General features: G+C 43.5%; 1 protein-coding gene across 9 annotated transcripts in view; it reads left to right on the forward strand.

The window, feature by feature from the left end:
- EBF1 (EBF transcription factor 1) overlaps positions 1-27,656 on the forward strand; it is a 284,529-nt gene that overhangs the window by 44,564 nt on the left and 212,309 nt on the right. The gene's annotated exons all lie outside the window — the stretch shown is intronic.

The following is a 27,656-nucleotide window of genomic DNA, read 5'->3' on the forward strand; positions in this document are numbered from 1 at the left end:
AGCCCCAGCGGTGTGGTGCAAAACTCCTCGTGCTGGATGAACCCCACCCGGACCGCTCTGGGGTGGTATTTGCTCCCCACCGTCGTTGCAGTCCATTAATTGGGGTGTTTGTTTCTCTCCCCTCCCTGGCTGCGCTGTCGCTCACCGGGGAGCGGTGCCGCCGGTGCTTCATCTCCTGCGGCACTGTGATCCGAGGGTCGTGGGGAGCGTCCTCGGCGGCGCGGGTGATTAGGGATGTGGTCGGAGGGACCTCGACAGGAAGGTGTTCCCAGCAGCAATCCTGTTATAATGATGCAAGTAAACCTGTTTCCTGACTTCTTCATTCCGATGGGGCTGTAAGACTGCGGGGCCACTGCATAGCACTTTCCATGTGCTTCCCGGCATGAACTCGTGATGAGATTTCACTCTGTGCTGCTTTCCGCCCTGGAGTTTTCATGGAAAGGGTTGTCCGAGAACTTTCCTTTTGCGAAAATGTATGTAAAAATGATTCCTTTTGCAGTTACGTGGTTGTCGTGGGTGCTGTCGTGGAACTTGCAGTGGCCCTGGGCAGAGAGGTCGGGCAGGGAGGGGAAAGCTTGGTCGGGCACAGTTATCTGTTCCCTGCCAGCAGCCTCCAGGGTAGAGGCCATCCAAGGGGCGATGGAGAGAGTAGGAAGGAGAAAAGGGGTCACACCACGAGTGATGGCAAAGCAGCTCGTCCTGCTTGCTCCAAAGGGGGTGACGCTGTGCTGTCCCCATGGGACATGCCCAATCTAATGCTCCCAGGAGGACCATGCCACTGGGTGGCCTCTGACCTGTGGCATTGCCTGTGAGAGTGAGGAGTTGAAGTTGATGGTTTCTATGGCAAGGGACGTACTTGTTTCATGGTTACTTTGTCGCTGGTCTCAAGCTGCTGCTTTTAGTTGCGGCTCATCAGGCAGCTGGTCCTGTAAGGGCACTGCCTGCCTGGCACCCCGGGGGCTGCCCTGCAGATCTGCAAGGCGAGGGACATCTCTTGGGTGTCCATCTGTCCATCCGTGCATTGTTGTGGGGCTGTGGAAGGGGGTGGTTTAACATGTTGGGCTTTGCAGTCACGAGTGACGTTAAGCCCTGGAGCCCCTGGCTTGCAGCAAGCTCCGTGTGAGCACGGTGGGGACTTGCCTGGCTCCTTCACGTGGAGGCGGTGGGTGGGTGAGCGTCCATCTGTCCTGGGAGCGTCAGTCCGTCCTCGGAGCGTCCCTCCGCCTCCCGAGTGCCCCGGGGCAGCGTTGCGTCTGTGTGTCCTCTCACATTACAGGGCCCTCTCTGTGGTTTCCTTGGCCTATTATAATACAAATAAATAATCATAACAAAAGCCCATGTGCCTCCTTGGGAAAATAACAGTTTTCACATGCAGATACTCAGGAAGTTAAAATTGGCAGTTCTGACTAGTCCTGCTGATTTGTCCACACATTTATTCTGATATGATGCTTAAATGGAATCAGCTTTCTGCGCCGGCGCTCGCAAAACGCAGCTTTCCTACCCCCAGTCTCAGCATAAGAGGAGCAGAGATGGGAAATAAGGTCTGTTTCTAAATGAGTGGGAGAAAAATCAGGTATGTGACTCCTCTAATTCAGACAAGGCTGTCTCTTATTGTTTGGCAGTTCGACTATAGCTTCAGTACATGGGAAAAATTTCTCTTCCAATTACACAGCAGTTTTGTGGTGGCTGAGTGCTATAAATGGGAATGCTTTGCAGCCAAAGATATCTCATTCATAAATCCCACTGTTCCACTCTATAATTTTTCTCTTTTGGATAGATCAGTATTCTGTGGTCATATCAACCACAATCATGCAAGCAAAAATGAGTAGTTAAATATTGTGACAGTCCTATAAGTCTTCTTAAGGCATTGAGCATAACACAGTTATTCAAAAGTGTCACTTGGTGCATGGAAAGGAATTGACCCTTTACTAATATTTTCAGTAAAAGCTCTTGATTAAAAAAAATAAAATGCTGAAGATATCTGGTCTGGTTGGACAATCTATAAATTTTACTCTAAGTGCCAATATTTTGACACACAGGTATATAGATACACACAGATCCATTTGTGCTATAAAAGTGCAGGTGCGGTATGTACGCACTCATACGTTATCCTTTGTATTGGATTTGTGTGCCAAGGTTTTGGCAGCAGCGGAGGGGGCTACAGGGGTGTCTTCTGTGAGAAGCTTCTACAAGCTTTCCCCACGAGCCAATGCCAGCCGGCTCCAAGTTGGATCCGCTGCTGGCCAAGGCTGAGCCCATCAGCAACAGTGGTAGCGCCTCTGGGATAACATATTTAAGAAGGGGAAAAAAACCTGCACAACGGCAGCTGGAGAGAGGAGCAAGAATATGTGAAACAGCCCTGCAGACCCCAGGTCAGTGCAGAAGGAGGGCAGGAGATGCTCCAGGCGCTGGAGCAGAGATTCCCCTGCAGCCCGTGGGGAAGACCATGGTGAGGCAGGCTGTCCCCCTGCAGCCCAGGGAGGGCCCCACGCTGGAGCAGGGGGATGCCCGAAGGAGGCTGTGACCCCGTGGGAAGCCTGCGCTGGAGCAGGCTCCTGGCAGGACCTGTGGACCCATGGAGAGAGGAGCCCACGCTGGAGCAGGTTTTCTGGCAGGACTTGTGACCCCAGAGGGGGACCCACGCTGGAGCAGGCTGTGCCTGAAGGACTGCAGCCCATGGAAGGGACCCACGCTGGAGAAGTTCATGGAGGACTGTCTCCCGTGGGAGGGACCCCACGCTGGAGCAGGGGAAGAGTGTGAGGAGTCCTGCCCTGAGGAGGAAGGAGCGGCAGAGACAACGTGGGATGGACTGACCCCAACCCCCATTCCCCATCCCCCTGTGCTGCTGTGGGGGAGGAGGTAGAGAATTTAGGAGTGAAGTTGTGCCCGGGAAGAAAGGAAGGATGGGGGGAAGGTGTTTTTTGAGATTTGGTTTTATTTCTCACTATCGTACTCTGATTTGATTGGTAATAAATTAAACTAATTTCCCCAAGTCGAGTCTGGTTTGCCCGTGACAGTAACTGGTGAGTGATCTCTCCTTGTCCTTATCTCAACCCACGAGCCTTTTGTTATATTTTCTCCCCCCTGTCCAGCTGAGGAGGGGAGTGATCGAGCGGCTTTGGTGGGCACCTGGCGTCCAGCCAGGGTCAACCCACCACATCCTTATATGCTCACTTACTTTCTACAGTGTATGTTTATGAATTTAACATGACTCTTCCTCTCTATTTACTGTCCCTGGGAACACCTCTAGCCAGCAAGGTAAAAAATGAAATACACTTCTAAAGAAATGTTCCCATAAAAGAAATAACTCCCCCATACCAGTGCTCTGCGCTCCTGTGCCCATTAACATTCAGTGCAGCAGCTACTTTACACAGACCCCGTAGGAGAGACCTGGGGCTTTCAGCACTCCCGTAGACCCCATGTCACCCACTCAGCTGGTGTAAATTGGGCAGTTCAGTGGAAATCATGGAGCTGAGCTGATTTACATTAGCTCAGAGGCTGGGACCGGCACTGAACCTTGGGGGGACTGAGCAAAGACTTTTCTTCACAAGTACACGTGTGCTTGTGCATGTCTTTGAATGCATCCCTGCATGCTGGAAGGACAATGTACGTGTATGCAGTTGCATACCTATGCGTGTTTCTGTAGATGTCTATTTTTTCAAAGCTGCCTGCTGATCAAAAATGCACAGAATGGTACTTTTGTTTGCAAAACACTCATAATGGGTTTTTTCCCCCCACTGGTATCTTCTTCTTCCTTTTTTTTTTTTTTTTAAACTTAAGCAGAGCTGTCTGTCTAGAAGTATATATTCACACTGAGAGGTCTAGTTATCCCGTAATAAGCACGTGTAACTCCCATTAGTGTCAATGAGAACTTCACATGCATATCAAAGGGAAGAATAGATTCGTACGCTGTGAGCAGGATCTGAAATTCAGATTTATAGTTCATGTTGCATTTAATGGATAAATTCTTTGGCAGAGAGCTAAAAACTCCAAGGTGTTTATAACATTCCAGGTTCCCTTCCTTTTTAGTTAAAAGCAATAGCAGAACAAAAAATGTAACTACCATTCTGTTGTATTAAAAATGTACATATTTACAGCGAGTACTTTTTTCCCTTGCTCTTCTGATTTTTCTGTAATGGCTTTCCTGTTTTTAAAAACTCACAGATAGTGACCTCCAGGGTCTCTGAGGGCTGGACGCACTTGTGTGGCCAGAGACCAAACTAAAATGAAAGATTAAAGCAATTCTGAAAGATTTCCTGATAGGCCTCTGCCAGCGCTATTTCAGAAAAAAAGTCCCCTGTCATCTGGCCCTCAGCCATTTCCCCGGCCACCTCTGTGGGTGTAGAGCAGATAGTCATTTCAGAGCTGCACTCAGAGTTTTTGTGGAACTGTTTATTAAATATTTAAGCTTTTCCTTTTTTTTTTTTTTCCCTCTGCCTCTAATTCAGCCACACTGCAATGAGAGCAGGATTTCCTAAAGGTATTTAGCTGCTCTAGTGCCTGATAATGCGCTTTTTGGGAGGATGAGCCTTTATAGCACAGCCACGTTTTAGGGATGGTTTAGGGCAGGCTTGCTGCTCTGCCTGCCCTCCTTTGCATGTGTGTGGGGGGACCGGCAGGGCCATGCAGAGATTTTGGCTGGAGGGGGGACACAAGCTTGGAGCAGGATTGCGGCCCGTAAGATGTATCATAACACAGCAATGTACAGTCCTCGGCCGCCTCAAAACCATCCCACAGCTCCCGCTGGTCCGCTAACACCGTGTCTCATCCCTCCGTTGGGCACCTTTGGGCTGGATTTCCCTATTCTGGCATTTCCCTATGCAACCAGCTGCATTTCTCCCTTTTTGCCCACTTTGAAGAAATCATGGCCCTGGGGATATGGGTTTTTTGACAGTTTTTGTGTTTATGGGCAGCGGCACCCAAGCGTTGGGCACCCTGGCTGAGGCAGCTCGTCCCAGCAGCGCGGTGGGCAGGAATGATCCCGCAGTGAGGCGAGGGGTCCCCAAGCTCCTGCCACGTCCCCTCCCCTGGAAAATCTGTGCCAGGGCAGCCACGCCGTCGTGGTTTGCTTAGGTAGCACCCCACGGAACCAGAGGATTTTAGGTTTTTTTGGGCAAACAGCTGGATAAACAGTCATTTTCATTATGTTTGACTGAATCAGTTGCAAAGAGGTTGCCACTGAGAAGTGGCAGGGTGGTTACTGTTGTCTATCAGCTGGGCAGGCGAAGGATTGATCTGTAAATAAATCCTGTTTCAGACCTTTTTCCATTCAGAGACAATGATGTTCTGCATTCCAGCATTACCCAGGATTAGATATTAAGAAACTCAAACAGAACTAAACCTTTGGAGAAGTGTTCCTAGGGTGAATTTTGGGGCAGGGATAAGAGGTGAGCACAGACTGCACCCCAATTTGCACCTAGGGTCAAGAAGAGGCTCACCCACGTACCAGGGGTGAGGGGCAGCCCCAGCCTGCAGCCTGCAGTATGCTAATAAAGCCCATTCACTGACTCCGTGTAGGAAACATACATTTTCTCCACTATTTTAATTAGGTTTTAAGTGGAATCAGTGGCATAAAGTTGTTAAAAAAAAAATTGCATAACAGAAGCCGCAGCTGATCTTTAAAAACTCTTTTTCGGAGGGAAATGGTGATTATAAATAAGAAGGCAGTTTTATAGCTCAATTACTTTAGTAACTTGATTTAACAGCTTGTTTTTTAAATCTACACCAAGCCTAAGATAAAGGATTGATAATGTAATATGTAGAATACATTCAGCATAAAAACTGAAAATCCTACATCATACCATTGGAAGAGAAACATAAATGCATGCCGAAGTCTACAGTGGTTTTATTTTAACTAGTATAATATAACAACATGACATGCTGTGAAGAATAAATAACTTTTGAAAATGCATTTTCCAGGAATGAAAGTAATATTGAAAAATGACTGAAGTAATCACTTTTGTATGGATTCTGAGAGCAAAAGAGACGAAAAGAATAATTCAGAACTCAATGCAGTGTTATACGAAAGCATATAACAGTTTTATAAAATAGACTGCTCGAGCCTGGGATGTGTATCTGCTTATGGTCAGATGTGGTGAACTTCGAGTGGTGCCTTTTTCTGTGAGTAGTCTTATTAAAAGTGATGTATCCTGCTATGCATGCAGGCTTTATTCAGCCTTGAAGTGACAGAATATGACCTGTAGACGAGCACACGAGCTTCTGGACTCTTACTAAATGCCATTTTTACTTTGATTATCATTGTTTGGTGTGGAACAGACCAGCTACAGTGGAAATCCAATCTGGTTCCCGTTAGCCTCAATAGGAACAGCATCATGTCTTCACTTTTTTTTCCTCTGGGATTGATTTCTCCCTGAGAAATCTCTCCTTCTGTTATTTGCATACAACTTGCTATTATATTTTTTAGCTCACAGTTCATAATGCAAATGGGATGCAATACTGGCAAGTCTTGGAGTATTTACCTGTCGTTTAAATCTTTCTAGTATCGGAACAGAAATGGAACCTGATTTAGGAATTTTGGGGTCTGAATCTTCTCTCAACTAGGCCAGTGCAAAGTGGCAATAAATTCCCTAGAACCAGGGGAATTGGTTATATGTGATATAGACAGTATTCGAATAGCTGCAACTCCTGCTTATTCCTATGAATAGTGTCGACAAAGTAAACGGACTCGTACTTTGTGTAGGGTACCTCAAGCAGGGTCCTCCGCGGGGCTGCAGCTCATCTCACCAGTTAAAGGCACAGAAAGTCGTGTTTTTCTTCCTGTGCTCGAGGTTGGGTGAGATGGCAGTTGTTGCAGCACCTTTTCTATTTCTATCCTATTTCTATCCAAGCCTGTCGATGATGTACATAAAGGGGACCTGAGGTAGCTGGGGTGTTAAGCAAATGCTTGTTGGGAAAGAAAGATGCTTTTCTTTGCAGGGCTTATATTTCCACTTGGAAGTCTGGGCAGGAGGTAACAGAGAGCTGACACCTTGGTGGCCATAGCTGGGTAAGGGCTCCTGGTCCGCGGCACTGCCGAAAGTGTCCGTGCCGAACCCTTTGCATGGCACGAAGGAAAAGCCTGCCGGTCTTAGACCTAAAATTGTCTTCTCCTGCATTGCCTCGAATATTTGCCAACTCCCATGGGGATCAGACGGGGCTTTGGTGGGCAAAGGATACAGGAGTAGTGCCTATAGAGTTAAATGTCCAGAAAAGGTGCTTTATGTGGCTTTATGTTAGTTTTAATTTCCTGGTGGAAAATGCTGTTAATCTCTAGTGTTCTCCCTTACACTGTGTAAAACAGGATATTATACCTATAGCAATATTAACTCACTTTTATTGAGGAGCTTTTATTTTTGGTGCAAAACAGTGACTTGAGCATTGTATAAAGTTGGTAGCCGTGCGCAAAGGCAGGCATGAATAGGAGTGATTCAATGTCTGGGGTACACTTAGGATATTCTTTGCATCCTGTTAATTATGTTAGTTTTGGGATGGACTTGAAAACCCTATGCTGTGGCAAAAATCGGTGTTTTGAAGCTAGAACAAAGGAGTCTGTTAGGTTTGCCTTACTCAGACCTACAGAGGAGCATTTAAATGAAAGAAGCCTGTCGTTTTTCTCCTACCGCATTACTGTATGTGTAAAACAGTGTGCAGGCAAGAGGGGGTTAATTCAATAAAATAAATATAAAATACTCTCCAGGCTGTTGGACAGAGCTGGAAGGGGTCAGAGGTTGCTGAGCTGCTTCACTAGCACACTAATCGATTTGCTGTCAAGGTAGTGGTGCTGGGGTTTCAAGTAAGAGAAGAATTGAGTGCCGCTCGGGCCCAATTTCCATAATTGCTCACTGCCTTTAGTGTACAACCTTTTATGAAACACAAAAAATATATCACTGAATTGTATTGATTAGCCATTGGTCTGAATAATTCACTTAGTATTTATTACCTGACCCTCAGAGGTTAAATAAATCCACTATCTAACTTTGGCTTGTGAGAAATATTACTTATTCATTGAAATGTGGACTGATTATTACACAATAGGAGTGTATCTTTGTTGTTCTTTTTATGTCCTCCTGGAAAACTTAGTCCCCGCTGCATCTTAATGGCAACAAGTTAAAAGAAATATTTATGGATAGTGAAGAACATTTTCCAAAATAAACACTAACGCATCCGTACTAGCATAGCTTGGCTTTCTTTTGTGAAGCTTTTTTTTTTTAACTCACCCAGTAGTTTGGGTCACATTTCAGGGTCAAAATTCAAAATCCTTCGAAGTGAACTTTTATGCATGATGGTAAAATATATTCATACGCAAAGTTTTCACTGCAAGCATCAAGTCTGCATAACAGCTTTATTGCTTGTGATGGGATCTAAGTCCATTTTTATAGCACTATTTTTGGATAGCTCCTGAAGGCCATAAATCTTCCTATCATATTAAACACCCTCTGATAATTAAATTCTCAAAGAAAACAGAAACCTTTCCTAACATGAAAAGATAAAATTTAAACCAGTCAACCATGGACAGCTCACTGTCATTACAATAAAAATGATTTCACATCACCTTAAAATGTTTTGGACATAATCTGCAGGGCATTTTATGGCTTTGTCAAACATTAAGGCAATAATCAATTATTTATCAGAAGATGGTATTTACATATCGCTTTTAGCATAGCTAAACAGTCTTTCTTTTGTTGATAAGCTGATATACCTCAAACACAATAGCGTAGCTCTTAAATTTAATTATATACTCATTTACCATAAGATCTAGTCATCTAGATAAAATTGTTCAGTAGCTTGAAGTATTCCCTCCAAAAAAGATTTCCTAACTTTGTGTAAAGTCTTTCCTCAGTTTCCGGCCTGCATCCTCCAGCATCCCAAAGTATTGTTTTTGAAGTTTGATGGAATTTGTGTTAGGTCAAGAGGAGGAAACTATGTGAAGCTTTCCCCCCCCCCCCCCCCCTTTTTTTTTTTTTAAATGAAATGTAAAGGAAAAACCTAATGTGGGCTCAGTGCTACCTTGTGTTTGTTGATAGCTGTGTGTGTGTCTGTATCCAGGATCTGGGCTTATAGTTAGCAGGAGCTCGAAACCCATGTTCTTGGTGTTATAATACTAAACCTCTTTTCCTGTATCGCATAATGGAAGGAAAAGTCTGTCAGAAAATAATGGGGATATAATATGTACAAGATCCTCTAACATTTACCCAGGTGGCCAGCTTCCTGAGTCCTGAGCACGCAGTGATAGCGATAGTATTTAACAGCATTTCAGACCCTTCGACTCGAGACCTGGCAGTGCGTCCCAGACCGTGCCCGGGGTCACCAGCGCGGGGAAGGGGCAGCGCCGTGGGATGCCGGGGGTACCCGGGCACACGTCCCCACCTGGAGCAACGCACGGCCGCAGGGGAGAGAGAATTCTGCATCCATGCGGACCTTCAATTTATAACGTGCCTGCTAAAGTGCCTGTGCGCAATGAACTGCCGGGAAGTCCATTTATCTGCCTCGCGGGCAGGAGTGGCTACGCGCGGCACCTCGGTCTCGGGGAGCGGAGAACGGGGTGCTTCGTGTTCAGAGGGGCGCGTGTCCACGAGGGTCGGCAGCAACAACTGAGTCTGTCGGGTTGTTTAATTCAGCAAGGGTTATTCCCTGTGCTAAGCCCAGCCGGTAACTCGTGGCAGGAGCTGAGCTCACGGGCGAAGCTTGGAGAGGGATTTAACAGCTGGTAGCATTGATGGGGCTTTCAAAGTGGTTGCTAGAGGTGGGAGCACCCTGGCAGGCGTTCGTCCCTGTCTTTAGGTGCCTAAATACCTGCACAAATTTGACCTTTGGTTAAACTTCAGGTCCGATGTGTTTATGCCGCTGCTTTACACCCAGTTTGTATTAAAGGCATTTATTCCTCTAAGGATGTCCTAATGTGTTCTGCTGTTAACTGGTGCCATTTTGATGTTGCCCTCCCACTTCAGTGAGAGAAGGATTAAGAAATGCATCTTTCTGTCTCTGATAGGAAAAGACAACTTCACCTCTTCCTGTGCTACCATCCATTTTTTTCGGGTAAAAACTTCCTGGCTGAGATGCGCAAATCAGTAGGAAAACAATTTGAAAAAGTTTATGATGGCATCTCAGGATAATTCTGCTGTGGGTGTTGAAATAAATATGTTAGCTGAACGGTCTCATTTGGAAAGCTAATTATACAAGTAACATTTTAGAGCAAGCTAATGTCATAATAAAGTCCATAATAACAGGTAAACAATCTATTAGTAAAAGGATCCTGAAACAGCAGCTCTGTCCTCTGAAGAAAGGAGGTTTACATCTCAATTGAAGCCCCCAGTTTTCTTCATGCTAGGAACTCTCCTACCCTCGTGCTCATTACTAGCTCCAAAGTGGTGATGTCCTGGTCCTGGCTCAGGGGTCTGTGGTCTGCAAAGTCACCCATGCTTGTCTAAGGTGGGCATAAAACTCTACCAAGAAGTATAATATTTTGCCACTTTATATTAAAACTGGGGCTTATTTTTGGTTTTGCTTGCCTTCTCTGGTAAAAAAAGAAAAAAAAAAAAAGAAAAAAAAAGCAAAGCAAAAATAGAAAAGAAAAGCCTCCTGGCAGTTGAGGGTGTGAGAGGCTGGCCCTTGTTCCCAGTTACATTTTAGGGAGGGTCGCAGGGAATCTGACTTTCTTCCAGTGCTGCTCCACTGCTAGCAAAACCAAACAAACATGCAAAAAAAAATCCCAAACTGGCTGCCCGCCTCACTGCGACCCACTCCTGGGGAGGAAGCATCTCTTTACAGCTGAGGGGAGCAGAGCAGGGAGTGGAAGGGCTGAGAGGAGCGCTCCTACCTTCCCGCAGAGCGCTCCTACCCTGCCAACGCCGCCCTGAGACACGAGATCCTTTCCATTTCCCTTCTCCCAGGAGGCCCTTGATGGGATGAGGCGAGGCAGGGAATATACCACGCACGCAGGGTATGCAGCTAGCGACTCCCTATAGCTGCTTTTCCCCCGCGCAGGTCGCCACGCATCTGTCTGCTGTTTCGTGGGTGATTTCTTTGGCCTGTATCAGTCTTGATGCTGCGCACCGGTGTGAGATGCCAAAGGTAGACGTGGCAATTTGGAGCTTTTGTCCAAGGAAAAGGGAGGGGAACCCGTCTGCTTCCCCGTCTCTCCTCTCCCTCCTACACTTTAATGCATCCTGAAACATACATTTTCTTTTCCTTTTAGGTTGCATTGTACATAACATTTGAAAAGCTCTGTCAAAACAACTCATATGGGGGAAAAAGTAATTGTCTTGATATGTGATGATTATCTAGAGCTTAAGCAGCAGCAGAGAGAGGGTTATTTTGTTTGCAATTTAACTAGAAGTGCCCAAGATTTCCCAACTGTTCTATTTTTGCAAATGTAAAAGTTTCATAAAAGGGTCAGATTTAGGCCCTTGTGTGGGAAACAACTGATACTGCCAGCAACAGGGCAGGATCACTGCTGTGTTGTGGTTTAAATGTCTTATTGCATTCCATGCATTGCTGAACCGTATATAGAATGGATCACTCTGAATCTCTAGGACTTCGTGTGAATTGGTAACCTTTTGATTTTGTTTTAATATTTATACATTATTTTTAACTCTAGATGCTTGTGACTTCTACCCTGTCTCCAGTAAATAGTCAGCTTATAACACAGGAAATCATTGGGGCATTTATGAACAACCCTTAGAAATGGACACCACTTTTCTTTCTCTTTTTGGACTCTTATCTTTTTAATATTCTTGTCTGGATGGTTTTGGCCCCAAACTAGAAGCAAATGGAGAACAGGGAATCGCCCTCAGTACAGAAAATATATAGATTTCATGTGCAGTAATGATGTATCTCAGTAGATTTAGTAAAACTAGAGATGTCACATTCACAGCTGGTTAACATTTTACACTTGAAGTCCTCATAACATTTGTATATGTTTCAACACTTCTTTTTTTCTAACTTGGGACCATCTGTATTTCTCATATGTGACACTGACTGGGAAGCACAAACGTTCACAGAACCAGCAAATGACTAGTTAGCTCTACCAGATGTCTGGCTCTTCCCACTTTATCACTCTAGATGCTATTAAATTGAAATTAGGTGGGGGAAACGGCGGACTTCTGAACTAAGAACCATTCCCCAAAGAAGTTTCAAGTGAAGAATTTAGTTCCCAGGGTCTTTGCTGCACTTAGAATAGCAATAATAAGGATGATGGATTTGCACAGAATGAAGACTTTTTTAATTTTAAAATAGATAATCGTAGACTAATCTAAGCAGGTATTACATCTGCAAGAAAGGCTGTTAAAACCTATTCTCCTAAATTTCAATTTGTCCTCCATGTATTTCTTTGCTCAGCTATAGAGATCTCATTGTGCTTTTCTTTTCTTTTCCATTTAGCAAAAGTTAATTTCTCATGCTTGCAAAGGATAAATGCATGAAAAAAGCGCCTTTTTTTCTGCTGCTCAGGTCCCATTAGGAAAAAGCTAGGGAAGTAACTGGTGTTCCCGTTGCATCTCTTCTGAGCAATCCTACCCCAGCGATTCATTTTTTCTCTCTTGGCTGCTGTCAAGTCATACAGTACTTCAGTTGTTTTGCACTGGTATACTGACTACATCCTTTTGCATTTGAAGGATCTTGTCATGGATTTTAGTGCAGAGTCAACTACACAGGCTGGGGGAAAGCTCCAGCAGGTCCAGTCATGAGGATAAACAACAGCTTGGTGTTGTACAGTGCAGTGTGATGGGTGTCCCCTGAAGTCAGAGACCAAAATTAATTACATTTAATCAACCTATGCTGAACGACTAAGCTAGACCTTATCATGCTCGACCTTATCATGCTCAACCTTATCATGCTATCGCTTTAATGTCCTACTTACACTCAGAGCTGAGGTTCAGGGGATGGATGTGACCATGCCATTCTGGCACTTTGCTGGGAAAATCAAAGATCCCTTCAAATGGAAGATCTGTGGGTATACCATTAAAAAGTGATACATAATGCTTGAAAAGAATATCACAAAGTTGTTTCAAATCACGTTACTGGGAGCTTTCATTAAAGGGAAAACTTACTCCTATTCTAAGGTGTACATTGTCAGTAACTAAAGTTAGCAGGAATCTGATTCCATTTTTTACATTCAGACAGACCTGTAGAGACATATTAAGTAGAAAATCCACAGAAAAGGAGAACCACCTATAGGAAATCTTGCAGGGTTCAGACAAGGGCAGTTTCATGTGACCTCGTAGATTGGATATAAAAAGGCTGCTATTAGTTCCATGTCAGTTCTTATAGCGAATGTTGCAGAGTAATGGAGGGTGTTAAGCTGTCAAATACTAGCAAGGGTTAATAAGGTTAAAGAAGAAGTAAAAGCAGGCCAACAATAAAAAAAACCCCCACAGATAAATATGCTGTAATAAATAAAGGGTGGCATATCAAGGGGGAAACTAAAGTCATAACTTGGGAGCAAAGCAGTTGGAGAAATTCGAAGCAGGGTAATACCACATTGTTTCTTTTGTGATATGGCTAACTCCATGCAGCGCGTGATGCTGCATAGCAAAGCTGAATCCCCCTATTTCTCACCAATATTTGGGAAAAAAAAATGTAGTTGAATCCCCTAAATGTTCTAAATATAGATGAAGGGATGCAAATGAGTGAATAAATGCATACATGGACTAAGTAATTAAATAAGAGAATCCCAGGAACAGGAGCAAAGCACCTGGAGTTAGATAAGAGCCATGTTTTGACATTGTCCTCTGAGATGATTTGGGCTTTGGTGCTTTTTTGTATCTGAATTCTAAAGTAATTCATATCTGTGTTTTTTTTAAAAAAGAAAAAGATAGAACTTGAAGCTCTTACGACATGTTATTATTTCTAGGAATTTCTAGGATTTGTCTTGATTTTGGCCTGCTAGCACATTATTAGGGCAGGAGTTTTAAAGCTTTTTTTCTTCCTTAGGAATATTCTACCTGTTTTATAAGTCAGGCCTGAGTTTTGCAAGTCCTTACACGCACGCTGTCCTTCATCTTTAGGCATGGTTTCTGTGAGCTCAGTTATTCCAAGGAGATCAGTATTACCTTATATAAAGTTAAGGCTGAAGCAGCATTTGCAGGTGAGAGCTACTGGACTGCAAAAAATGCTTAGCTGTGATCTCAGTGGGAATTTTGATTTTAGTAAAATTGCTGGCAGGTCTCACAAGCTTGGGGTGATCTAGCTTTCTATCGCAAATGCAGTCAGCAAGTTACCCCTTCTATTAGGAAGGTTCATGGATTTGTTGTTTTGTTTATAACCAATTTAAAGAGCTTCAGAGCAGATTATTTTGCCTTTTAAAGTACTAATCCGCAACCTTTTTAGTTGCAGCTCTACCTGTCTTACCTGGAAAAAATATTAGTCCAAAGGACCGGCCTTGTTCCTAAAATGTTTTTATTTGTAGCCAAGTACCAACTGGGCTAAACTTTGAATGTTTGTCTTTGCTTTTGCTTTTCCCCATTCTGTTTGCTTGTCAGCATGCCTGCGAAAGCATCCAAATAACCTTTCTTTTTCTGCAAACCCTCTGTCGGTCCTCTCGCAGTCACTTGCAGACCACCAGCAGACAAACATCGGGTTGAGAAACACTAAGAAAAGATGTAACGAGTCTTGAAATGGCTTTTAGGCTGCCGGGTTTGCCGGCAGGCAGGCGGTGGTTGGATGTCACCTGCCGTTTGCAGGGACCCCAAGGCTGCAGCCAGCCCACAGGTTGTCCCCATGGCTGGCCATCTCCCTGCCAGGGGTGGGGGCCTTGCAGAACGATGGGTGTTTTTGCAGCTGTAGGAAAATACTGTCTCCATCCCAAAACGCTCTGTGCAAGCCATCTCTTTCCTTTTGCCCAGGGAGATTGGTTTGCTGGGAGGGAGTTTCAGTAAGGAAAGAATGAGGAAAAGATCGTATTTATTTCCTCCACGAAGGAGCCTGAGGATCTGTCTCATTCCGAGACATCTGATTAATAGCTCAACTGAAAGAGCATTGGAAAACTTTCACATCATTTATCAGTTTGGAGGAGGGATCTGAAAACAAAAAATATGTTTGTTTTCATTTGCTTCCCTTCTCTCCCTCCTCCAACCATCCTCTCGTCCTGCCGTCCTCCCTCCTCACCGCGGGAAGGGAAGGATGGCGGAGCAGGGAGAGGCGGTGGAGGGCAGCCCTCGGCGCACTGCCTTCCCAAACCCAATTACAGGATTCATTGTTAGTTTTCAGCAGAAAATTGGAACATTTCAGCAAACGGAAAATTTTCTGTTAAGATATTCTTTTCTATCCAAAATGTTCTTTTCCAGAAAACTATTTCGATGATTAAAATTCTAGTTATTTCTGTCCTGGAAAACCTAGCTGGAGGTTCAGCTCTGAGCTCCAAGCTGGCCGGTGTCTTCTGGACCTCTTACAAAAGTTACACATCTCTCTGTGAGCTGCGCTATAGGATGCTTGGAGGGGAGCAATATGTTTGTTTTTAATGATGCTGCTAGTTTTCGCTATAAATTTAAACAAAGTGGGCGGTATTGGAACCAGCTGCTAGAATTTTTTTGTTTGTTTTCATGAGGAAAATGGTAACGTACTGCAATAAATTAAACAATGTACATATTTTTACATAGCGCTGTCTCTGAGCGTCTAGCTGCTAGGAAATTACAGAAGCTGAGGGCAGCATTGGGCCCTGTATTCATTTCACATGCACTGAAGTAAAGCGACAAATGTTTCAGAGTAACTGGGTTTCCTTTTAAAGTGACACTTTTTTGTGCTTGAAAAATGTAATGAGCCTTCACTAAGAGATTTTTCTGGCTGTGTTCCTTCCTTAATGACCTGCCCTTACAAAATAAGCTAAGGAAAAAATAATAATAATAAAAAAAAAAACCAGGGGGAAAAAAACCCAAATCCATTTGGTCAACTTCTCTTTTCATTAAATGGAGAGCAGCAAAGCTTTTAGATGGGGAAATAAAATGCAGAGCCTCGTAGGTTCCCATTAATTCCTCAGCCCATCCTTAATTAGTGTTTTACAGCTAATCCTCATCATATATCTTAAAGAGTTTCACTTGAGTTGGTTCCCCACAAGTTTTATTGCATGCAAAAGACTCGGAGCGGCGGCTGGGTGGTGGGAATGGCTGCGGTCTCGGTGCGGAGGGAGAGCTGCTGCTCCTAATTGATTGCTCACTGGAGCTCGCCCCAGCTCGTTACCCCCAGGCCTGACTTTCCTCCATATGCCTGGTGTCAGATTTGGGAAAGCAGCTGGTCATTCAGAGCTCATCCTGCGGGAAGTGGTGGGAGCCGGGGAGTGGCGGCGCCGCCAGCCGCTGAAGCGTGTTTTGCTGCTGGTTCTGCAGCCTTTAATTGAGCTGCGTGACAACACCATTCAGGAACTATCAAAATAAAGCCTTTGAGGAGATTTGTGTTAACAAGTTTTTGAAGAAACGGGGGCTTTGTTGCAAGCGTAATATGCAGATCAGGCGCCTTTCAGCATCGCAATATTCTGCCTCGTGCTGTAACCAACTGAAACAGAGCTGTAGAAAAAGGCCCTTTTTACAATGCAGTGGTACTCTGGTGAGCACCCCCGGGATGGGCCGGTTTGGAAATGAACTAAAGGCACTAATTTTAATGCCCTCGGTGTATAAAATGCAAGTATTTTAAAACTGGCAGCGGTAACGGGAGCGGACTAGACCTCCCCCAGTATCCATAATCGAAAAACACTATAGGGTCCATTAAGGCCATTTAAAGCTGCAATGCAGTCTAATGGTATTAAACTATTATAGGGATCACACACGTGGCATTAGAAATTAATGTCCACAACTGCGAGCAGCCACTGTGCATGCTTTTTTGTCAACACTGCAGTAGTTCAAGAATATTTCAATTGTTCATGATAATTTAGACCTAATGTTGTATACTTTTTCATAAAATATTACTAATACTCAGCAGAGGGGCTGGGAATTAGCATTTGATTAAAGCCAGCTTGGAAATAAATGCTATTTGGTGGCCTCTCTCTATGCCGTTCAGCATAAGTTTATTTTGCATTCAAATAACCCGCGTAGAAGTGATGGGCTTCTAGGTTTCAAATGATTTTCAGTAATTAAACCAGAGAAGAATGACTTGCTCCCGTCCACCCTCTCCCGGCTTTATGAGGATATTTGTCACCTTTCTACCTCTCGCAGGCTGCGGCAGCCGGCAGGTATCAGCTGAGTAAGGCTGTCGGTGGTACAGTAGATCTTGCTACCTTTTAAGCATTGCGGTTCGCTCTCTTGCAGAAATCAATCTGCCGGGGGGCTGTATACACTGTGGATGGAAATGAGAGTCTCGATTTCAATTTACTAAGCAAGAAAGTTGCATGGCGGGGGTCGGTTAGGAAGGGAAAATCAGAATTCCTTAGCATGGCCTTTGAGCTGGGTGATGCTGTGCGCTGAGCTAGGAATAGCACTGGCACCAGCCCGGGGCGGGGGAAGCTGTCAGAAACTTTGTGGTCTGTCCATCTGCAACATGTAGCAGGTCAGATTTAAAAGGGTGAATTTGAAGAAGGGAGAAAGAGGATGAGCGCAGGCGTTGTTTTTCATTGTTTTCTGTTCTCTGGCAGTTTGGTTGGGTTATTTTTCCTGTGGCATTAGATCCCATTCTAATTATTATTATAAGTTTTTGCATGGCACACCGAATATTTTTTCAAGCCTGTGACAGAAATGTCGGCATAAAGAAGTAGGACCAGAGCTCTGCCAAACGTATTAAGTGATACTCAGTGATTAGAACTTAGCAGCAAAGCAGAATCTGTGTCTGAGGGAATACCCACAAAAGAAGTGAGGAACACAAACATTAATGAGCCTGATATAAAACATTTTTAAAGCATTTTTATAGTTGCTATAGAAACACCTTGGCCTTCACTCTTGCTAATTAGTGGGATTTTGCACATTTTATATTTGAAAATGCAAATCGGATTTCATAAATTATTACTTATTTTTCATTTATATTTACAGTACTGTTATCCAGATACACGCAGCAAGTCTGAGATATTAATTAGTTATATAACACAAATAAATATGACACTTATGGTCACAGGACATCTCTTGTTTTAAATATTCATCTGGTAAATGCTTGGGGGACTTGTGCAATGATTAATGCTTTTGTAGGAGAATTAGGTAAATATAAACGAATGGGGCCTAATGAGTTTTTAATAAAGTGCATTTTTGGAGCAGTAGAAGAACCATAATTATTTTGGTCGAAGGAATGCAAGCCCGTCTTTAAGTGGTTATGCAGGGCTAAGAATATTGCTCAGATTTTTCTCTTCTTCAGCCCACTGGAAACCATCACCACTTACTGGGTGTAAGTCCACGGAGGTCCCACGGATCAGACTAGTGTACGAAATGATGCTGCTGAGAGCCGCGTCTTTAGTCCTGTCTCCTTTACTTTCTAAAGTCTTGTTTGAAGTGTTGTGCCAATCAATGTACCTCTCCGATGTTGTATGTAGTAGTCCAGGAAATACTCCAGATTCTTCTAAAATACACACAGTACCCTTCTCTCAATTTTTCATTCAATAAATACCCCATTTGAGTCAGCGAGGGCTGAGCTGAGGAAAAGGCTGCAAAGATCAGGCTGTGTTGTCTATGTGTACAGAGTTACCCGTTAGCTATGGATATGCATTTGGAGACTCTCTGAAAATTCAGTTCTTCTTGTCCTTATTTGATCTGTGGATTTAGTAAATGAGCAAAAGCCTTTTTGCCCTGGTGGTCCGGTGGATGCTCTATTGTACTTCACTAATTTTTCTGTACTGTTTTAGTGATAAGCAAGAATAGCCTGTTTTCCTGCGTCTGTACTTCCACGTAAATCCATATTTTTCCACATGCTGGATGCTAAATAGTTTTAGGAAGGCACTTGAATAAATATCTGAAAAATGTGGTTTGTTCATATGTTATCTTGTTAATCAGTGACTTCCGTAGATGCATGTGCTCTGGACGGCACGCACCACAGTTTAAATGAGTTTATTAGCTGCGAATATGAACAGCTTGTTCAAATCTAATCTATTTAAACCATATAAGTAAAATACTAAACAGATTTACTTTATACATTGCAATGAAAAAGAACAAAAGTTTGGAAAAGGCTTCTTTTCTCTTTTGGAAATTGAAACCTATATTAGCAGCGAACACATGCACATACGCTTGATGTAGTCAGCAACAGGAACGCCGTGGTGAGCGGCTATCGAAGCGCTGCAGACAATGCTAATGGAACAGCTCCCAGATCTAAAAACATTTTTGTTGGCTATGCGATACTTGAAATGCTAGCAGACAGCCAATCTGAAAAGGGAAAAAATTACATTTCTGATATGTTACATTGTGTTAAATTGGATTCTGTTGTCATGCCATGTACTGCTGTGTCATTTCATGTATTGACTTTTAACCGGCTGGAACCATGTCGTTTTTAGAGATTGCAACGTGACAAAATCCAACCTGTGGTATTGAAAGAGCAGTCCCTATTTCTCTTTTGGGGTTCTGGAAACCAGAGGAGGAATTCACTCCTGAGTATTTATGGAGCGAGATGTATGAATATGGAGTACATTTTTATGCTGATTACTATCTTTCCTGCCAAGCAAAAGAATAGTGCCTGTGGAAGTGAGGTGGAAAGATAGCTACACACACAGAGGTCCAGATCTTGCAAAGTTAAACGATATGGAGGAACGGGGAGGGCTTTTCTGCTGCACGCTCCACAGGGCTCAGCAAAACTAGATGTGAGCTGTGAAACTCTTTGCCCCAATTTCTTCTTGCAGCAGCTTTTCCTGCCACCCATTCGCAGCCAGCATTCATGTGGTAGATACGATAGTACCTGGATAGACCACGTGCACCCCAAAATGTGGTGCTTCTCGCTGGGATGGTGGGTGTTCTGGTGTGATGGGTGGCTGAGCATCTGCAGAGGCAGCTGGCTTGGCTTTACAGGGCTTGAGGAGTGGGCTAAAATGGGGAGAAGAATTCGATCCCTTTTAATGAGCTCCCAAATTAAGTGTCACTGCATAGAAATAACAATAAGGCCATCAGAAATGCTTAGGTAGACAATGACACATTTTAACTCCTCAAAAAAAGAAAAAAAAAAGCCATATAAATAAAAGTTCAGTACCTTCTCTGTGACTGAGGTAGGAGAAAATATTTGCAGAACTGGGACTCAGCCTCCTGTGAGCAGCATGCGTGAAATATGGTAATGTTGAAAGTAAACACGAAAAGAGTTAAAACATGAAATTTAAGGCACAGTTCAGTGAAAAGCCAAGAAGGACAGTGTGCACCCGTCTTCAGTCCGACACAAGGGCTGGTTTGCCAGGACGTTGCTGCACTGGTAATTATCTCTGGAGCACACAAGCTGTTCCCTGTAGCAGTGGCCTGCATTTCAGCTCCAAACTGGGAGAAGGGGCAAGGGGACAGGTTTTTTTCTGTTGTTGTTTTCTTTTTATGGACATTACCTCTTCTGCTCTCCAAGTCCTAAAAATGTTTTTGTTTTTTTGGGATGGAATAAGCAAACGTCTTTGCATTTTGTTCTCTGTTTCTCCCCCAACATTTTTTTTTTTGTAGAAGGAGGGCAGGAGACAAAATGAAGTGAAATGCAGAAGTTTTCCTTTCCAATTTCTTTGCCAAAATGGAGGTAATGAAATCAGTAGTCCTCTTGGGATTTCTCTCTCTCCCTCACTCAAATTTTGGTATTCGTGACATTTGCTCCTCGTATGAGGAAATGCTCCTAAAAACTCCCGTGCTGAAAATGTCAATAAACAAAGCAATAAAAGAAGGCGGGATTGGTAACAAAAAGGCATTGTTTTTTGGTATGTGGTGAACAACAGGCTGCAGCCCGAACCTCTCAAAATAGACTCCATCCTTCAGGACGAGGCCCCCGTACCTCTCTTGCAGAGGATAAATTAAATGGCGAGGCATTTGCTGGTCCCCAACCCCACCAAAGCAAACAAGCTCTTGAATTCAGGGCTGTCATCAGCACCGGGAAGGCCCTCGCAGGATCACAAAACAAATCGAGCAGCGGAGGGTTTCCGGGCAGCCAGCTAACAAAAATATACTATCAGAGGATGCAGTCCGCTGAGCTCTGCGTCCGACGCAGCAGTGGGCTGCAAACCTGGGCTTCCGCTGCACCGCTTCACCCCACATCTGGAGGGGCTGCGACCATCAGCGTCAGACCGTTTTAGAAATTAGATACTCGGGGTATCAGGAAGTTGATTCGACTTCCACTTCCTTAGCAAAACACGCATTAATATTTAAGGTTTTCTTTTATAAAGCCGTGTTCTGTCTCGAGCACAGGGTGAAATTATGCGCTGGGAAAATTCGCTGGGATGGAGCTGGAGCGTTCAGTGATTTCGGGCCGTTTTTGAAAAGCATGGGCTAATTGAATCCTGCTGGTTTGTTAGTGCTCTTCGACAGCTTTATATAAGTACTAAATAATATTTATAAAAAATAGATATATATGTCTACAGAGGCATACACACACCTACAGAAAGGAGGAAAAAAATCTATAAAACATTTCCACACTCAGAAAAGAAATCATGTTTATTATACTCGGTTCTGCACTGTTTAGCATCTTTCTTCAATTAGATGGCCAGATGACACGGACCTTCCTGTTACTTTCAGTAAGCACAAGCTTTACTATCAAGGTTGGACCTTTTGCTTTTCCTTTCTTGAAAGACAATTTCCCTTTAAAAAACCCACAGATTTTATTGTAACAGATTAATAGGGTGCCACAAAACTGATAACGCAATCTTGAATGCTGTGTGGAATTCCACTTCTAATCCAAAAGTCTCATTTTTCATACATTAAAAAATGTTTCTTGCTTATGAAAGTTTCTTTTTTCCCCTTTTAAATGTTACTGGGATAAAAAAAACAAACAGAAAAATAGTTCTTTAAGGGCTTTACTGATTCCTTGTGACTAATCTATTTTTTTGAATAAACAGCCTGTATATGTTAATGTTGGTTATCTGAAGTTTCATGGTCAACAGATGTTCAGTGGAATAATATGCAAAGGTTTAAATTCAGGCACTGAATGTTCTTTCATGGGAAGTTTACCTTGTGGATCCAGACATGTCGTCTTTTTAGAAACGCTAAATCCTTTTTTCCCCTTTTTGATCAGAAATTAATGTAAATGTGCCCAATATACCCCTACACACCAATATTTAAAACAACAAGCATAACTTTTGACAGCTCTCTACCCATGTGCTCCCATCCGCAGATAAAATACAACAGTCAGACCTCTGTCTCTCCCCAAAATCGGACTTAGGCAAATAGCTGAGACTGAAACTCAACAAACTGGGTCTCCGAAGGGCTGCTGGTAAAAGAGCATTCCAGAGCCGGGAGTCATGTATCAGCGATGGCCTGTTTCCCATCCCCGGCTGCTCAGAGCTGGGAACAATTAACAAGAGGGCCACAGCTGATCCCGAATGATGGGCTGACAGATTGGGAGTGAAAGTGATCTCCTAGGTGCTTAGCCTCAAACCGCAGCCTTAGGGATCTCTGGCAGAGATTTGCAGAGCGTGCGACGGGGGGGCCATGCCGCCAGCTGCCGGGGCTCAGCTTCGGAGCCTGCCGAAGCGCTGCTGGGAACCGCGCGCGGGTCCAAGCCCTGGTTTTGCTTCTGGAGGTAAAAGGGAGGTGAGAGGGAAAGGGAGAGGAATAGAGGATTTCGTTTGGGGGAGCGACCAGCCTGCGCTTCCAGGTGGTCTCAAATTAATATTAGAAAAAGGGATTTTGTTGGTATTTAGGGCACTTAATTAATAAGCTGCCAGAGAGGGAAAACAGATTTGAAAGTTGGCATGGCTGTTTTGCAATACAAGCTGGATTACTGTTCCCCTTTAGCTCATGTTTAGCAACTCTAGCTGTTGCCGGCTCCTCTTGGTGCGAGGAATCTAGATCACAAAAGCTTTGTTTTCAACATCCATCTGTCTGTCCGTCCTCAGAGACTCATACCTTCTCAGCATTTTGTTTTATATTTTGTTTTTCGGCTTATACGAATCTGGCACGTGCTGCAACAGGGAGGATGGATTTGGGGCAGGCTTGTCGGAGGTGTGTGAATGGTTCACCACAGCTGAGGTTCTCAGCCCCAGCCCATGAGCAGGTCCCCGTCCCGATCGGCGGCAGCCCCTGCAGATCCCTCCTCGAGCATCGCTGTGCGAGGACTGCAAATAGTCGCCACATCAGTTCCCAGTCCCTCAGCTGAGATCCATCAGCCACAAACAAGGGGCAGTTGGCGGTGCTTAAAACTTATAATTTTTTCCCATGGGAAGAAGCTGACGTGCAAACCTACCTACAGAGCCTGGGTTTGCTGCTGCTGCTGCTTTACCTGGATGCTGAACTGGGCTTTTAATTGGTTTCCCCAGCCTATTTTCCAAGTGTAATAACTGGTTTTGGGTTCTGGGCAAGTGTGTGTTGTTATTGTTAGGGACATTGCTGTGATTTTCCAAGGAGGCTGAAGGGGTGACGTTCCCAGGTCCTTTGAAAGTGTCAGCCTAAGCCCATTGTGCTACCAAGCTGTAAATCAGTAACTGATAAAATAGTGTATGTGTGTGTGTGTGTGTGACCCCATATGTGTGTCCCTGCGAGCAGGCTGAATCTTTAATGCAAGGGAGAGGAAGGGGCTTTCTGCAGATGAATATAAAAGAAATGATGAAGTTCTTTAGAGGTGGCATCCTGGAGGTAGTTATGTGGGAAAAGTCAGACACAGCCTAGGGGTGCATCTTTATATTATTTATTTGTTCGTTTGGCCTGGAGCTGGACTCATTGTATGATTGCAGCTGCTGTAAAACTTATGTAGGGGCCAGTACTGCAATGTACGACTGAGTGCCTTTTTGTGAATTCTCTGAGCATTCAGAGAACAATTTAATAAATGGACTGAGAAAGCCATCGCTTCTTAGGTTTCTAAAATAACACCTTTCCCTATCATTTTTCTCTTAACCATTTTCTATTAAAATTTTTTGAGAGTGAAGTTAGGGGCACTGAATAATTTCACTTTAAAAAGACAGGAATAATTTTCATAGAAGACGTGGTGGTTCTGGAGTGGTTTGTTGCTTATAGGATTTACTTTTTCCTTAAATCTGATGCCTACGCCCTCATCACAGAATGTTTCAATGAGTGACTCTTTGCTGGAATAGGGCAACAGATGAGACACGAGATGGACTCTGACTCGTGACTCTGGAGGTGTCAGCTAATTCCTGCTCCAGTTTTTCTGCTAGGCTTCAGGTGGCTGCCCCCAAGTTTTCCTGAGAAAAACTCAGCCTCTGGGATGCCAAGTTCTTCTGAAAAGGTGGGGAAATGAAAGTATTGAGAATTGCTGAAGGCTTGAAGTAGCTGTCATGCCTGAGAACTTGGAAAACTGTCCTTGCATTCATCCCTCCATCCAGGGTGATGTCCTGGAGTGACAACTCCAGCTCCTTTCCAAAGATGGGTGTCATGGCCAGATCTTCATCTCCACGCTGCAGCCCTTTGCACAGGTGCATGGCAAGTGACTCATGTCTCAGCCAGTTTTCTCCTTACAAACCAGGACTGCTGTGCTTAAAAGTTTAAACAAACCTGAAATACTTGATTCCCAGCTGTGTTCAGCTGGCATAAGAATGTTACCCAGCATCCTTACTTAATGAAGTAAGCTTCGTTTTTGTTGTTAAAATGGAGAGTTGTTTGTTTGTTTTTTTCATTGAAGTGTGTTTTCCTCTTTAAGGTATGAATGTTTCCTTTTATGCTCCTGCTTTTTTTGGTTTAGGTACTCCCTCGGGTACCAACGCGATGGCCATTTGGTCATTCAGGGGGAAAAATACATTTAACAAATGCTTTTCTGACCCATATCTTGCTTTGAGATGTGCAGAAGATGGATAGTCCCAATACACTCTGTTCTCTTCCTCAGACAAAGCTACCCAAATTTCATAGACGGAATGTACATTTTGCATGATGCAAAGTTGCTAATTTTATTGTCATCCAGATTACTGATGTTATTTTTGAGGTGTTGTAACTATGGGCATGGAACAGTGCAATCTGCATATAAGACAATGCAAAATACCCCTTTAAATTATAAATACTTAGCATGAAAAGTTCTGTCACATTTCTTAAAAGCCTGCTGACGAATAGCTTTATGCTGGGAAATGGCTTCCTAAGCATATTTGGTTGTGTGTGTCTTTATGTCTGAAAATGGGGATATTTTATTTTAGCAAAGATTCCCAAGAGATCTGCATGTCTCTCGCTCTTTACCCCTGTTCTTTCTTGATTTGTGTGATGTTGAGTACGACGTCACTTTATTGCATTGATGGGATCATATTTAGCGGCCTCTTTGCTTGGTTCTTATGATTGCCCGGAAACTGTATTGATACTGATAATTTCAGAGCCTATTATACTCCAAAACCTGAAATACAGTTGATAGAAAATGGTATAAGTCCTATGGCATTTGCAGAGGCTTTTCCATGGCACTGGAGTCTGGAGAGCTGTAACTCGGCAGAGATACACAAAGGTTGTAAGAAATCTGCATTCACCGCTCCTTTTTCCTGGTTATTAGAAAGTAAGGAAGAGCCCAACTTGGATGGGTTTTTTTGTCATTAATTTTCAATGAGAATGTGATTATGCTTTAATTGATGAGCTCTCCTGTGAAATCTCATGGCATAGATAATAAAGCTAACAGGTATCTTCCTGACCTGGGGAAAGAACAGACTTTCCCTCTGTATAACCACAGTGCTAATGACACTTAATAGAGAACATAATTTCACCACCTTCTTTTTTTTTATAATTCTGCTCCATCACTCACTAAGGACCACATTGTCAGCAAATGTGTACAGCTTCATATATTTTTCAAGATATGCTTGCTACCTGTGTGATAAGCCTCATTTTATGTCCCATATTAGGCCCTCTTCCAGTCTGGATGTTATTTGTTCCCTGGCCCTGGATTATCTTGGAGCAGGCACTTCTGCAGCGCTGTGATTTGGTGATTATTGTTCTTGACATTTTTCTCCATGGAAGAAGAAGAAACTTCCTTGTGACTGCATTTTGCTGTTCCAGGCATATGCACTGCACAGCATCTTTACCATCTACTGATACCCTTTCCGAGGTTAATCTATTGTAAAATTAGATTGTAAAAATGGACACAGTTTTCACATTTACATGCCAGCACTGAAGGACTTGTGGAATAATTCAAATACTGTACAATTCCTTTTGCAGAAATCACTGCAAAATTCATTTGTAAGTGACATGTAAACCATGCAAATTAGCATGGATTCTTCCTCAGTTCAATTCATCTTTCAGAGATTGTTACCCTTCCCGATCTGATTGCCTTAAGAACACAGATTGTCTTCTCTTGATGGTGAAACTGCTTTAATCCCTTTTTCCAAAGGTCAACTAATCTCCAGTCTTAAGTGCAATAGATGCAAATACAGTTCTCTTGCAATGTTCCTTCTAATTTAATTCTCTCCTAAGCTTTCATGTATAAACCTAGTAATGGATCAAGTTTGGAAGGGGTCAAAAGGTTTCTGTTCCAGTAAAATTTAAATTGACATCGCATACTGATAATGGTTTGCTCTACTTTACTATAAACACTAGCTACTACTCTATTGGGATATCATTTTGTGCAACAATACAGTTATTCCAAACAACAGCAGAACATATTCTTGGTTTTGTTGCAAAAGTTAGTGCCTGCAACCTGTGATTCAAGAGAAGTAAAAATGCGTTGTTTTTAATTCACGGTTGTTATGCAGCATCTTTGGCCTACTTGTTTTATTCCATCATCCTTAATTGCATTTATAAAGCAAAAAAATGATGCAGATTGCACACAAATATAAAATTCACAATTAATTAGCTGCCCATTGCTGAGACCTAAATAAAGGCCAAAATGTGATTATTTTTTTTATTACTTGGAAAAAAGTCTCAGTATTAACCAGCTGTACGTAGTTGCTTGCTTTGGTCTTTGGTGTAGAAACCCCCCATCTTTAAAAGCAAGTGAATAAGCACAGTCCAGCATCCGACTGACTGCAGACAGGAGAATGGCAAGCACATTATGAAATATTGACAACGGCGTTTCCGTAGGTGGAACATGCCCGTGACGTCCTACTGAGCTGGATCACGCTTTCTCGTTAAATTCAAAAAAGGGCTGGTGTTATCAGCGAGGGACACTTACAGGATTTGATTGATAAATTTACTGCTCTTGTGGATTACCTCGTCCTTTTGTGCAGGACTGGCAGAGTGTCAGGATAGGGTCTTGACAGACACCAGAACATATGTCCATACTAATTTACAGTGACGACCGGGGAGCCAGGGCATCGTTAGACACCAGGCCACCGTGACATGGAGTAGAAGGCCTGGATTTCATTGGATGGCACCTTTTCCTTCTCGAAGGCAGCCTTTCCTATAACTGCTCTGTATGATTTCACGATGTACTAAAAGTGCTGCGTGATCATTAACGGAGTACATGGAGGGGCACAGCAATAAAAGATGGGGTTATTGATTAGCTTGTCTTTTAAAACAAAGGGTTGTACAGAGCTTAGAGCTTTATGCAAGGAACTTAAAATGTTTTTTGTTCTACCCTTGTTAGAGTTTCTGGACTGTCTTTTTTTGCTGCAGTGAAACATGGAAAGTGTGTTGGTGTTGCAGCCGTACTGGTCCCCAGTCGGGCTGGTGGGTTGCCCACATGCTCTAGGAAAACCTAAGGAGTATTTTTGAAACAAAACACTGCGCAGGGTATCAGATTCTAGC

Source organism: Haliaeetus albicilla, chromosome 27 (genome assembly GCF_947461875.1).
Source record: "Haliaeetus albicilla chromosome 27, bHalAlb1.1, whole genome shotgun sequence".
NCBI classification, from domain to species: domain Eukaryota; kingdom Metazoa; phylum Chordata; class Aves; order Accipitriformes; family Accipitridae; genus Haliaeetus; species Haliaeetus albicilla.